This window comes from Pinus tabuliformis, chromosome 7 (assembly GCF_031772625.1).
Source record: "Pinus tabuliformis cultivar Carrire ecotype Pingquan chromosome 7, CPIR1, whole genome shotgun sequence".
In the NCBI taxonomy this organism is placed as follows: Eukaryota; Viridiplantae; Streptophyta; class Pinopsida; order Pinales; family Pinaceae; genus Pinus; species Pinus tabuliformis.
The window spans coordinates 115,858,781-115,870,478 of record NC_142293.1 but is presented as its reverse complement, the minus strand read 5'-3'; the positions used below and the strand labels follow the sequence as shown (position 1 = coordinate 115,870,478).

The window sequence follows — 11,698 nt, the reverse complement described above, 5'->3', positions numbered from 1 at the left end:
TTAATATAACCTTAAAACATGACATTTAAAAATAACAAATAAGATTATAAATAAAATATTTTAGTGTCACGTTAATTAAAATATTTTAATATCATTCATATATATAAATGACTAAAAGATGTATAATTCTTTAATGGTTAATATAAAGTTGACATTTGACATATATCAATCTTAACTCCATATCTATGCTACTACACCAGAAAATGAAAGAAATTTATAATCTCTAGAAAGTAATAAACTTTATCCCCTAACTTATTTATTTTTATTTTTTTTAAGTTATGGGAAATAACTTCGAAAATTTTCAGTTTCAAATTAGGGTCATGTTATCGCTATTTTCATTGATTTTCAAGTATATCCAAATAGTGAGAACGAATTTGGTATTACTATACGAATTGGGCAAGGTATCTTTGTTTCGAGCTCCCATCCTTTTCATCTGCAAACTTGTATGCTCATTTGATCTCGTCATACTTCTGGTAAATCAGTCGATCGAGCGCGTGAGGTTAGCAAGGGATATTGAATTCACTCCCCACACGAAGTACGATTCAATTCTGGTAAATCCCCAAAATCCATCAACGAAGAAATCAGTTTATGAGTTGTAGATATTTATGCAAGCTGTAACCAAAAAAGTATTCGAGGTCAGAGAACAGAATTGGGTTTAAAAACACTCTAGCCTTTTATAATACCGATAGCTTCTGTTGTAAGATGATGGCTTCCCTGTTGTTTCCCGCCCTCTTAAGAGCTTCATGCACATCCACATTCCCGTTCCCTTCGCCTGTAACTGATGAGAAGCACAATTTCTCAGGCCAAACAAAGGATAACGCCATTTGGGTTCCTAGACTTAGCCCTTCTGCGCCCTACAGACTGAAGGTCAGAGCAGAGAAATTCAATCTGTGGCAGTTACTGGGAGGCAGAGGGCTTGCAAAGGGTGAGGAAGGATTAAGAGAGGAGCTAAAGAGGCAAATCCCATCTGGTGGGCAGTCCCCAAGTTTAGCTGGACAGGAGCAAAATGGAGAAAAAATGGAACCCAACAATCCCGCAGGTACTATTTCTACTAATTGGATTGGTGATGATAAGACCTTTGAAAAAGAATTACAGGGCATGACTGGTGGATTCCCTGGAGGTGAGAAGGGCTTAATCAAATTCGTTAGAGATAACCCCCCTCCCGCTAAGGATGGTGCTGCAGCTGAAATTTCTTCTGAATTGGGAAAGTTATCAAAGCCCAGGGCAGCACCGCAACCTCCCCTACAGCCTGGCATGATTGTGCTTGTGAAGAATCCCGAGAATCCATACCACATGTTAAGCGGGACTGTGCAGAAGGTAGCTGATGGGAATGTTGGGGTGCTGTTTGAGGGTGAGAATCTGAGTAAGCTGGTGACTTTCAAGCTTGAGGACTTGGAACGGAGCAAGGGACCCGCCACGTCCAATCCTAAGTCTGCGATCCTGGAAACCATGGACATGCCATGAGTTTTATCAATTCTTTCTCTCTGTAATTATCCTTTTAGCAGCATTTAAATTGTTTTCATTGTTAAAAAAATACTGTAATGGAATTTGATTGTTTCGTTTTTGTCTGAGCAATTGAAGAGGTTTCGTGTAGCATACCATCAAATTCAAACTTGATATTATTGAGTGTCTCTTGTTGTCTTCCAAATAATCTAACTATCAAATAATTGAGACGTGTTTGCGTTTTAAAATAGACCACTGTATCTACAAATGTTTTTTGGGTGGAAACATCGTTGTAAAGTTTATTTCGATGAGGTTCCTCAGCCCCTTTCTCATGGGGATATGAAAGAGATGGAGTTGGACTTTCAGTTCTTTTGGTTGCAACTAGTTATTTTGGAAACGCGGTTGTAAAGTTTCTTTTGATGAGGTTCTCCATCCCCTTTCTCGTGGCTATTTGTAGTGTTCAGCAGGAGTTGCCTCTTTTTGACTTCACCAATGTGTTTTCGATTGTGATGTTGAGCCCCTTCGGTGTGTGCAGTGTTATATGTTCATCTTTTTAGCTTTGTGTATTCATGTAATTTTTTTTTTTCTTTTTTTAAACAGTGAGAAAATCTATCATAATTTAGTTGTTAAACTAGTGGGGATAGTCATTACTGCCTGTTATCCACAAATGCAGGCTGATTCATTACTGTTATCCAAAGAAAACCACGCCATCTGGAATTATCCGTTGGTGGTCTATAAGGGGACAGGCTATCACTCTTGCCAGATGTCTTTGGGTCTTGGGTGGTTAACCTTTTCCTTATGTTCGAGAAAGATAAAAAAAAAGCTCTTAACCAAGCCAAGGCAATTTTAAAACATACTCCAACTGTTTATCTTAAACTTTACTGTACCTATTTGTTTTTTGGACCCAATATAGCTGCATTTCAAATAATAATAATTAAAAGCTATTTGGGTTATGTTAATTTTTATCTATATTGACCATGAATCTATTAAGCACGGAGCTCCCAGGAGGGTTTTTTTATAAGAAAGAGGAGCTATAAAAATAACCATGCACAAACCTCTCAGCACACTTAAGAGATTTCAGGTTAAGATAGCTTTCGATAGGTTCCTTTTTCATCTTTAACATTACAGGTAAGATGTTATTTCTCTTTCCATTTTAATTTATGCATTCACATGATATGCACATGTGATAAAACTCCACCCTGGGCTGTATAGTGCACGTCTCTAAGTGCAACAAGCACTCAAAGTGAGTTTTGATTATTTCATTTTTGTAGTTCTTTAAATTTCAAAATGATAAAACTCGGATTCAAATATAAATCCATTCTTATGAGGCACACATTTTCTCACCATGACTGGGAAGGTTTGTACCACTCTCTTCCTTACTAAGAGCCCTCCCTGCTTAGTTCATTTCTTCTTCTATTTTATGTCTTTTTATTAAAAACAGTTTTCTTTTAAAATAACTGATGTAGTTGGTATAGTTTACCTGATCTTACTTTCAATGTTATTAACGTATCAAATATAAACTTTAAGAGGTTCCTGTTGGAGATATCCATCCACTCTTCAAACAGCTGTGTGTGTGTGCCATAAAAGGACATGTAGCTCTCAGTGGCAGAGCAGCCTACCAACAGTTTACCTGATCTTACCTTCAATGTTATTGACGTATCAAATATAAACTTTAAGAGGTTCCTGTTGGAGATATCCATCCACTCTTCAAACAGCTGTGTGTGCGTGCCATAAAAGGGCATGTAGCTCTCAGTGGCAGAGCAGCCTACCAACCGAAATTGGTTATGTTGCAACATAGTCCTTTGTGATTTATCCTTGACTTCCTTGTTTTTTTTTTAAATCTTCTAAAGGGGATTTGAATCACTGACTTCGTGTTCGTAAGCCATTGGCTCTGATCCATTGAGCTGCCAATAACCAACTCTGTTACATGATTTATAAGATCAATTTCAAGGATGAATATGTTTCGTTCCCATTCTGTAGTTTGTATCTCCAGGACACACTCTATTTCTTTTCTCATAAGAAATATAGTGATGTCACGATGCATTGCCTTCTGTTATGAGTTTCCCGTCTGGAATCTGAATAGCTGTTTGCTAGGGTCACCTTTCTGTCTTGGTAGTTGGATTGGCATAGTTCTTGCATATATGCCTTCATATGAAATAGCAACACTTGCATTATAATGTTGATTAATTCATTTGCAAATATGCATTTCAGAGAAGCCTCTTATTTTCTACAGGTTTTATAAGCCAAATTAAAAGTAACGGGGAAAGGGTGGGTAATTGTTATTTTACAAGAAAAGTTTAACCCCAAAGGTTAGGTAGCAGGAGCGGATTGCTCTCAAGATTCAGAATGAAAATGAACAATTACATCTCTGAACATGGGAGTTTGCTTTATTTTTATTTTCTTCTGTTTGCTCCTGGTTCCATATTATGCGACATGAACTATCTAAATAGACCTTTTAGCATTGTTATAGGTAGTGGCTGCACTATATATAATTTTAACCCTTTGGTAAGTATTGTTAGTGCCATAAATGAGCTTCAGCTTGCTGAAAAATTCGAATCCAATAGACTAAAGTGAAAATAGCTCTTTTGAAGCGACTGTAGCCTTTGGAGTATCTAAAAAAGTTCTATTTATTGCATGTCCCATTTAGCTCCAGCCTCCAGGTATGATTATCCAGTCATGATAGTTGTAAATTCACAAACAAAATCGTGTCCATTGTGCTTTGGTAAATTCAATGCTCCTGGGAGATTTTATGAACCTGTTAAGCAAGTTGAAATGTAGATTTATATCTAGTCTCCGTTGACCGAAAAACTGTTTCGGACTGATGAAAAACTATGACCCAGAATCGATATAATCCCTTCTGTTAATGAAAATTCGATGCTCCTGAGAGGTTTTATGAACTTGTTAAGCAAGTTGAAATGTAGATTTAGATCTAGTCTCCTCTGACCAAAACACTGTTTCAAACCGATGAAAAACTACGACCCGGAATTCATACAGTCCCTTATGTCTACGAAAATTTGTCCTCTCCAATTCCTATTTGATATCATCCGTGTTACTTAGTAAAGCATACATGTAATACATGTCACAGTTCTACAATCAATGGAATAGTCTCAACTTTTATTCTCTTTTCACAATAGTCAACCTTTTGCAAATGGATAATGGAAGTTTTACACACATTCTCCACGGTCACATCTTTTGCCCTTCTGTGGTCTCTTCTTTCATTTCTGTATCTTTCCTTTTGTATTAGTGGTTTGTTATTTCTTGCATTGAATTATGTGGTCTTATTATTGCATTTCAATGTTCTCTTGTTCATCACATTAACTGTGGACTCTTATCAACAGTTTCTTGTTAGAAACATTTTATGACAATATGCCCTAAATGATTGCAAATTTCATTCATATGTCCTCATTGTCAAACTCACATAAAGTACTCATGAATATTTTCCGTGTTTGAGGCTTGAGCATTGGAAACAATAGGTTCCGAAATGCTTAGATATCAGTAAGGGGGTCTTATGACCAGGCATGGATGTCTTTTGCTAAAGCTTTGCCAATTTAGAAGTTAGCTTCAAGGTGCATAACCCCAGGTTGATGTGATCATATCCTTCCTCGCTATGGTATTAACATCCTTGGCGGTTTCAGTGCCAAACCTTGTGCTGTGCCTTGTGGCCCTCTTTGGCCGACTGTTGTCATCTTTGTGATGTCTGTGATAATGGCAAGCATTACTGCAGTGGCATATCCCTGTTCTGGGATTTTATTTTATATTAATAATCCTCTCCTATTTTAAATAGATTTATTGCTTTGCCAAAGTGCTATATTGAGACTCTACCCATGATTCCGAGGTCTTGAGGGTATAGTTTAAGGTTTAAACTTTACACTCTGGGTGCATCCTTAAATTGTATCCAAATTGTCCCTGAATATATGGTTGGACTTGTTCGTGTGAGTAGTTATTTGTTGCCCAAGTACTTATCAGTTTCAAATTATTTTCCAGGGAAACTGGAGTCATTTGTAAGCAGAAAATATACAGACTTGACAAAGTCTCCTTCATGATTTTGATTGTAGATGATTACATAGAATCGACTTATTTACCAAATTAATTGTAGTTCAACTCGGACATTGTGAATCCTTCATTGTATTTTGTATTAAGAAGTAACAAGCCTTGTGATAGTAAAAAAACTGTAAAATTAACAAATTCAACTGTAAAACTTTCACGCAATTTGAACTTGTGCATGATATGAACTTACACCACCATTCTTATTTCCTTACTTGCACTGGAGTCACTTGTAAGTAGAAAATATTCACACTTGACAGTGTCTCCTTCATGATTTTGATTGTAGATGATAACATAGAATTGACCTATTTGCCAAATTAATTATAGTTCATCTTGAACATTGTGAATCCTTCATTGTATTTTATATTAAGGAGCAACAAGCCTTACGATAGTAAAAAAAACTCTAGAAACCACAAATTGCACTGTAAAACTTTCACACAATTTGAACTTGCACCACTATTCTTATTTCTGTTACTTGCACTGGAATTTAATGTTTAAATAACTTGGGAGAGTGAAAGAAAAAAAAAATATGATCCTATCTTACACCAAGGTTTCAGGATGGTAAGACGAGACACAAGGACAGCTGGGAGAACACCTCCATATCCCCAACCTGCCCCCACTCACCTTCAATTTCCAAGGAATGGGAGGACAGGAATGAATAAAAAGAATAAAAACTTTTCTAAATGGTTTTAAATATCTAAAAGGTATAAAAATCAATTTATAAAAATCTTGATTCTAAAACAACAAAATTATTATTTAAATGCATAAATTTTAAAACATGAAATTAGATTATCGCGAATTTAGAAGGATGAAACACTGATTTTCTCATTAGCGATGAAAATGGATATATAGGAAAATATCAACTATATCTATGTCAAGGTTAATTCATAAAGACCGGAGAAATCAAGTATTGTTCATAATTTGAAATGGTATACTTTGTTCAGCCTTGAAATTTTCACAAACCATCTCAAATCGCAAAGACTGGAGAAATCAAGTATTGTTCATAATTTGAAATGGTATACTTTGTTCAGGCTTGAAATTTTCACAAACCATCTCAGATTGCAAAAGTAATTCATGAGGTATTTGCTCCATTTTTTTTCCGTGAAACATTCTAAAAAATATTGGGTTCATGAGGTATTTGCTCCATCTTTTTTTCATGAAACATTACAAAAATATTGGACCTTGATAGTTTCACCAAGATCACTATAACTGTGATTCTCTAGAATATCATCTAACGACACCAACCAATTCAAAAGTGATCATCGTGATCCTCTATCATCTAATAGCACAACAACCAACCTTGGCATTTTGTTTGTCCACAACCCAAAGTTCAGATGATCCTTACAAATAGTCTAAAGTCTTCCTTATTTGAAAATGAAGGCAGTAACGAATAGATTCCAACTTCCCCACTCTAAGAGGTAAGCATGTTCATATAACTGGATGAAGCTATAAGTGAGTCAATTTCTTAAAAAAAAAACATTACAACTTGTGATACTAATGAGATGTCAAGTCAACAAACATCTCTCTAGATCCATCCCATGAATCTCCACAATCCAATGTGTTTCTCTTGGCCATTGACCAGTCTATATTCCCTCATTGCTATTACACTGAAAGAGTAACTAAGCTAAAAAAGAAATGGACACCAATGATGAATTAGCCTCACCTCCTCTAGATTTATATACTGGAGGTGGTTATTTTGAACTCAACCCTAGTGTCATCTATAGTTGTCAATCTCCTAGACACCTCCACATGCCAATTTGGGTTGAGCATAAATGCAACCATGTGACGAGGGATATTCATCTATCTCGTCTTGTTTATATATGATTTGGATTTGTTATACAAAAACCAATGTTAAATCTATCAAACAAATAAACTTTCCTTATCATGCAAAGTTCAATCTCCCTAAAGCTTGGAGAATCCAAATTTACATAGCAAACCATCTCCACTTTTGGCCCTACAAATTCAAAAACATTTTCTACTTTTGCCCACCTATCATCATCATCTAATATAACTTTCTTCCCTGTTGTGTTTGGTTCCTTGCTCCTAACTGTTAAATATTAGAGCATTTATGCCACATGGAAGAATAAAATGCATAGATAGGTATAAAATTAGATGCAATAGACAAAAAAATGAAATATTACAGTGAAAATAAAACCCAATGTTCAAAATATTTCAAAGATAAAAAACAAATATGCACACCCAAAACGTGGGAAAACTTGTTCGCTTTTCATTGTTGTAAATTACTATATGTTATACGGTAATTTGTCGCACTCCCTGTCTCATGCCCCGAGCGGTCGAACTTTGCCCAAAATGTCGCAAAGCGAAAAAAATTGTCAATGAATTCACCATGAAAAACATTAATCAGAGTATCCTTGAAGAAAAGAAGAAGAAATGCCTTGAAGTAATTCTAGAAGAGCTTGTCAAAAAACCTTATTTGCAAGCCCAACACTACTTTTAGCAAGCAAACCCGTGCTAGTACCCTTTGGTCTAACTAGTGATTAGCGCGACTTTGGATAGGAAAATCCACGTTGATCCTCTTCAGGCAGTTTCTCCAAAAATGGAGCAGAAGCTTCTCTTACTAGAAGCCTCGAGAATGGCGAGTTGGTTATTGTTGAATAAGGATATGGTCGAGTTCTCCCATTTTGAGTCCTTGATCTTATCTTTAGGGATATTCCCCTTAAGATGTGGGCCTTCTTCCCCCTTTTGTGGATCCCTAACTCCCTCTCCTTCCCTATAAATGCATTCCCTTACACCCTCAAATGGTTGGTCCTGCTAGATTGGTCATGTTGCTGCTAAATTGTGCCAAATAGCTGCCAATTTGTGAAGGAGAAAGGAGACCTTAAGAAGTATTGGCTTGGAATTGGAAACCCATCCCGAAGGAGGCTTCCAACATCAAGGCAGTGGTTGTATGATTCCCTCTTGTGTTTATTATTGATATAATGCACGTTTATTTTCCATAAGCGTGTAAAATTATGACTACTTGCTTAGTATGATGCTCCTTGATCTGTCATATGGTTTACATTAGAATGCATATGCTATGTTTATCCTTTGTTGTCTTTGTTTAATCTCTCTTACAAGTATTTGTTCGCAACAGAATAGCGAGGATCAAGCTTGGAAGTGAGGAGATTGATATAGACATTGAAAAGCAACCACATAGGAGAGAAGTAGGCCATCTTTCCTTTCCCATGTCATATTGATTTAAACTAGGAGAGTTTTGCATGTATTTGCTTCAGTTGTTACTAGATCCACTTATTGGACTAGAGGGATCACTTCTATCCATAGAAGGGGTTGCCTAAATAACAAATTGGCGACTCCGTTGGGGAGCCTATAACCCTTTCAACCTTCCTTTTGCATTTGGCCTTTTTGATTAGTTTGGCTAACCTTTCAATGATCCTTGGTTTTGATTGTCTTTGAGTCTGTACTCTGAGTAGTCGGTCATTTAGGGTATCGGGTCTAGGGTTTTGCTAAAGATCTACTTGTTTTTCCTAAAATTTTCTCACCCAATGCCCTTTTTCCCAGACACAGTCGCACTGCATTAGGGGAATTTTGAGGTCTAAAATGGGCCTCCTAGGAAAAATGTACAACCAAAATAAACTCTATAAGAACTAATAGGATTCAAGATGATGATGTCAACCATAGGGGATGATTCACCATTTTTGGAGTAAAAAAGTAAAAAGATTAAAAAATAATAAAATAATAAAACTACTTTTAAACTCGTATTTCAACTTATCTCCTTAAGGTTTTACTCAAATTTCGAGCACGAGTACTCATTGGATGAAAAATTTCATTCCTCATTCAAGGAGTGCCAATTCTGCATACTTTTGATGAACCCTGCTACATGAAAAATGAGAAATACATGAGAAAATGTGATTGCAATCACATTTTTCTTGTATTTCTCATTTTTCATGTAGCAGGGTTCATCGAAAGTATGCAGAATTGGCACTCCTTGGATGATGAATCAAATTTTCCATCCAACGAGTACTCTTGCTCGAAATTTGAGTAAAACCTTAGGGAGATAAGTTGAAAATACGAGTGCCAATTCTACATACTTTCGATGAACCCTGCTACACGAAAAATGAGAAATACATGAAAAAATGTGATTGCAATCACATTTTTCTTGTATTTATCGTTTTTCATGTAGTAGGGTCGATCAAGACTATGCAACATGGGTACTCCTTGGATGAGGAATCAAATTTTGCATCCAATGAGTGTTTCCGCTCAAAATTTGAGTAAACCCATAAGGAGATACGCTAAAAACACGAGTTAAAAAATAGTTTTATGTTTTTTCCCTCTCAAATTTGATGATGTAATATGATCTTATTTTATTATTTCCACTATTATTTTATAATTTGCTTAGGAGGCCCATTTTAGACCTCAAAATTCCCCTAATGACAGCGCTTATTTTTTCAAGTACAGTCGCGTTGGAAACCCTGTCTTCCACTGTCTGCCCATGCTGGTCCAGTTTCTCGTCTAGCACGGCTTTCGCTGTGTCAAGTAGTGTTTCCAACACGAGTTTTGCTATGTAAAGTAGCGTTGATGACCCTGTCAATGCGGATTTTTCTATGTAAAGTAGTGCTGATCCTTAAAATTGAGAATTTTTAGGGTTTCTGTTAAAAATCCTAGTGTGTCCTGATCTCTGAGGTCATCCTCCTACTCTGTGTGCATCAAATCTTGTCTGTTTGCCTTCAGTTTCTTTGTGGTGTGCAAAAGTTTATCCCATGCTTGAAGTGGTAAAAATGTCATTTTGATTGAGTCTTTCATACTTTGAGTCAATTAAAATCTTTGTTTGCTGCTTGTATGAGTGGGAAAATACTGATTTTCTGTTGATTGAGTAGTAGTAGTTCTTTTGCAGTCATAAGGAAATTGATTTTGCATTCATTTAGTTTTCATCTCATAATTTACTTTTCGTAAAGTGCATTAGATCACATTGCATTGAAAAGTCATTTTTTTAGATTTATCATTGGACATAAATTACATTGTTTAGTGATTGAAAGCTAAAAGTGCATCGAGTGCATTCTCATTCATTGAAAGAAAGAATTGAAATCATTTTTCGCTTTTGGCGGTTACATTTGGAAAATGAACGTGAAAGATCTAGTATGATCTTTGCTTCAAACAACTTTTTGATCTCCTTTTCAATTAATGGCAAAAGAAATGGATTTATCCTTCTCAGTTTTTTTTTGAAAAGGTTTTCATTTTCTTTTATTGGTATGGTATGTTGAATAACATTTGAATCATCGCTTTTCAAATTAGCATAACTCCATGCAAAAATATCTACGTATTTCTTCATCAAAACTAGATATTTTTTATTTTCCTCAAGAGAAAGAAATTTGGACAACTTGACATTCTTTGGATTTTTTGTAGTACCAAGGGGACTGATGATAGAAACTTTTCAGATTACTTGTTTGTTCTTCTTGTGATTCACTCATTATGCACCCTTCTGATGCATTGATCCCAACAACCCGGAGATTTGTCTCCGCCATCATCTTGGCCAGACCTTGTCCTTTGATCAACTTCGTAGGTCTGATCACCATGCCGTATTCTTCGATCTTACTAATCCACTTTCCTCTCCTAAGAACCTAGTTAGGAAAGCTTTATTTGCTGCACTACTGTTTGCTGCATCATTGTTTGAAATCTCTTCCCTTACTAGTTTAACTTTCATCGAAATGAAAATAATCATTTTTTCATATTAGTTGCATCATAGGTGTTTAGGTGACATCGCTTTGAGCGTTAAAATGGAAACCTAATCCAAGATCAACATTAAAATTTACCTCAATTAACCTAAGGAGCATTTGGAACATTAACGGACATATATAGAGGTCTAGGCTAGAGACATGTTCCAGCGTCATTAAACGTAGGAGCTGTCGTTATTTTCCAGCGTTGTATTCCAAGGGTGAAATCTTGTTCCATGTATGGAAGTGTATGACCGTTCTCCAACACTTTTGTGTTTATCGGAGGCGCTCCACGCATGGTAAGTATATGGGAACGCTCTCATCGAATGGTTACACATTAGACAACACTACTACGGACTGCACTCCCACGTACTGTCATGTATATTTTGGGAGCCCCTATAGGTTGCTATCCATCCGTAGGTAACTGAGTCTGCCGCCTTGTATACTGTGATACACCGAACACAACATTCAAGGAGATTGTCTACCATACATGAAGTCCTTGGTTCGCCAAGGTGAAAATTGTAGTTCACGGTTGCTTGGTA

The 11,698-nt window shown here is 36.2% G+C and overlaps 1 pseudogene; it reads left to right on the top strand.

Moving 5' to 3' along the window:
* The first annotated feature begins 348 nt into the window (after positions 1-348).
* On the top strand, positions 349-1,631 carry LOC149245991 (NAD(P)H-quinone oxidoreductase subunit S, chloroplastic pseudogene; annotated as a pseudogene).
* The last annotated feature ends 10,067 nt before the right edge of the window (positions 1,632-11,698 follow it).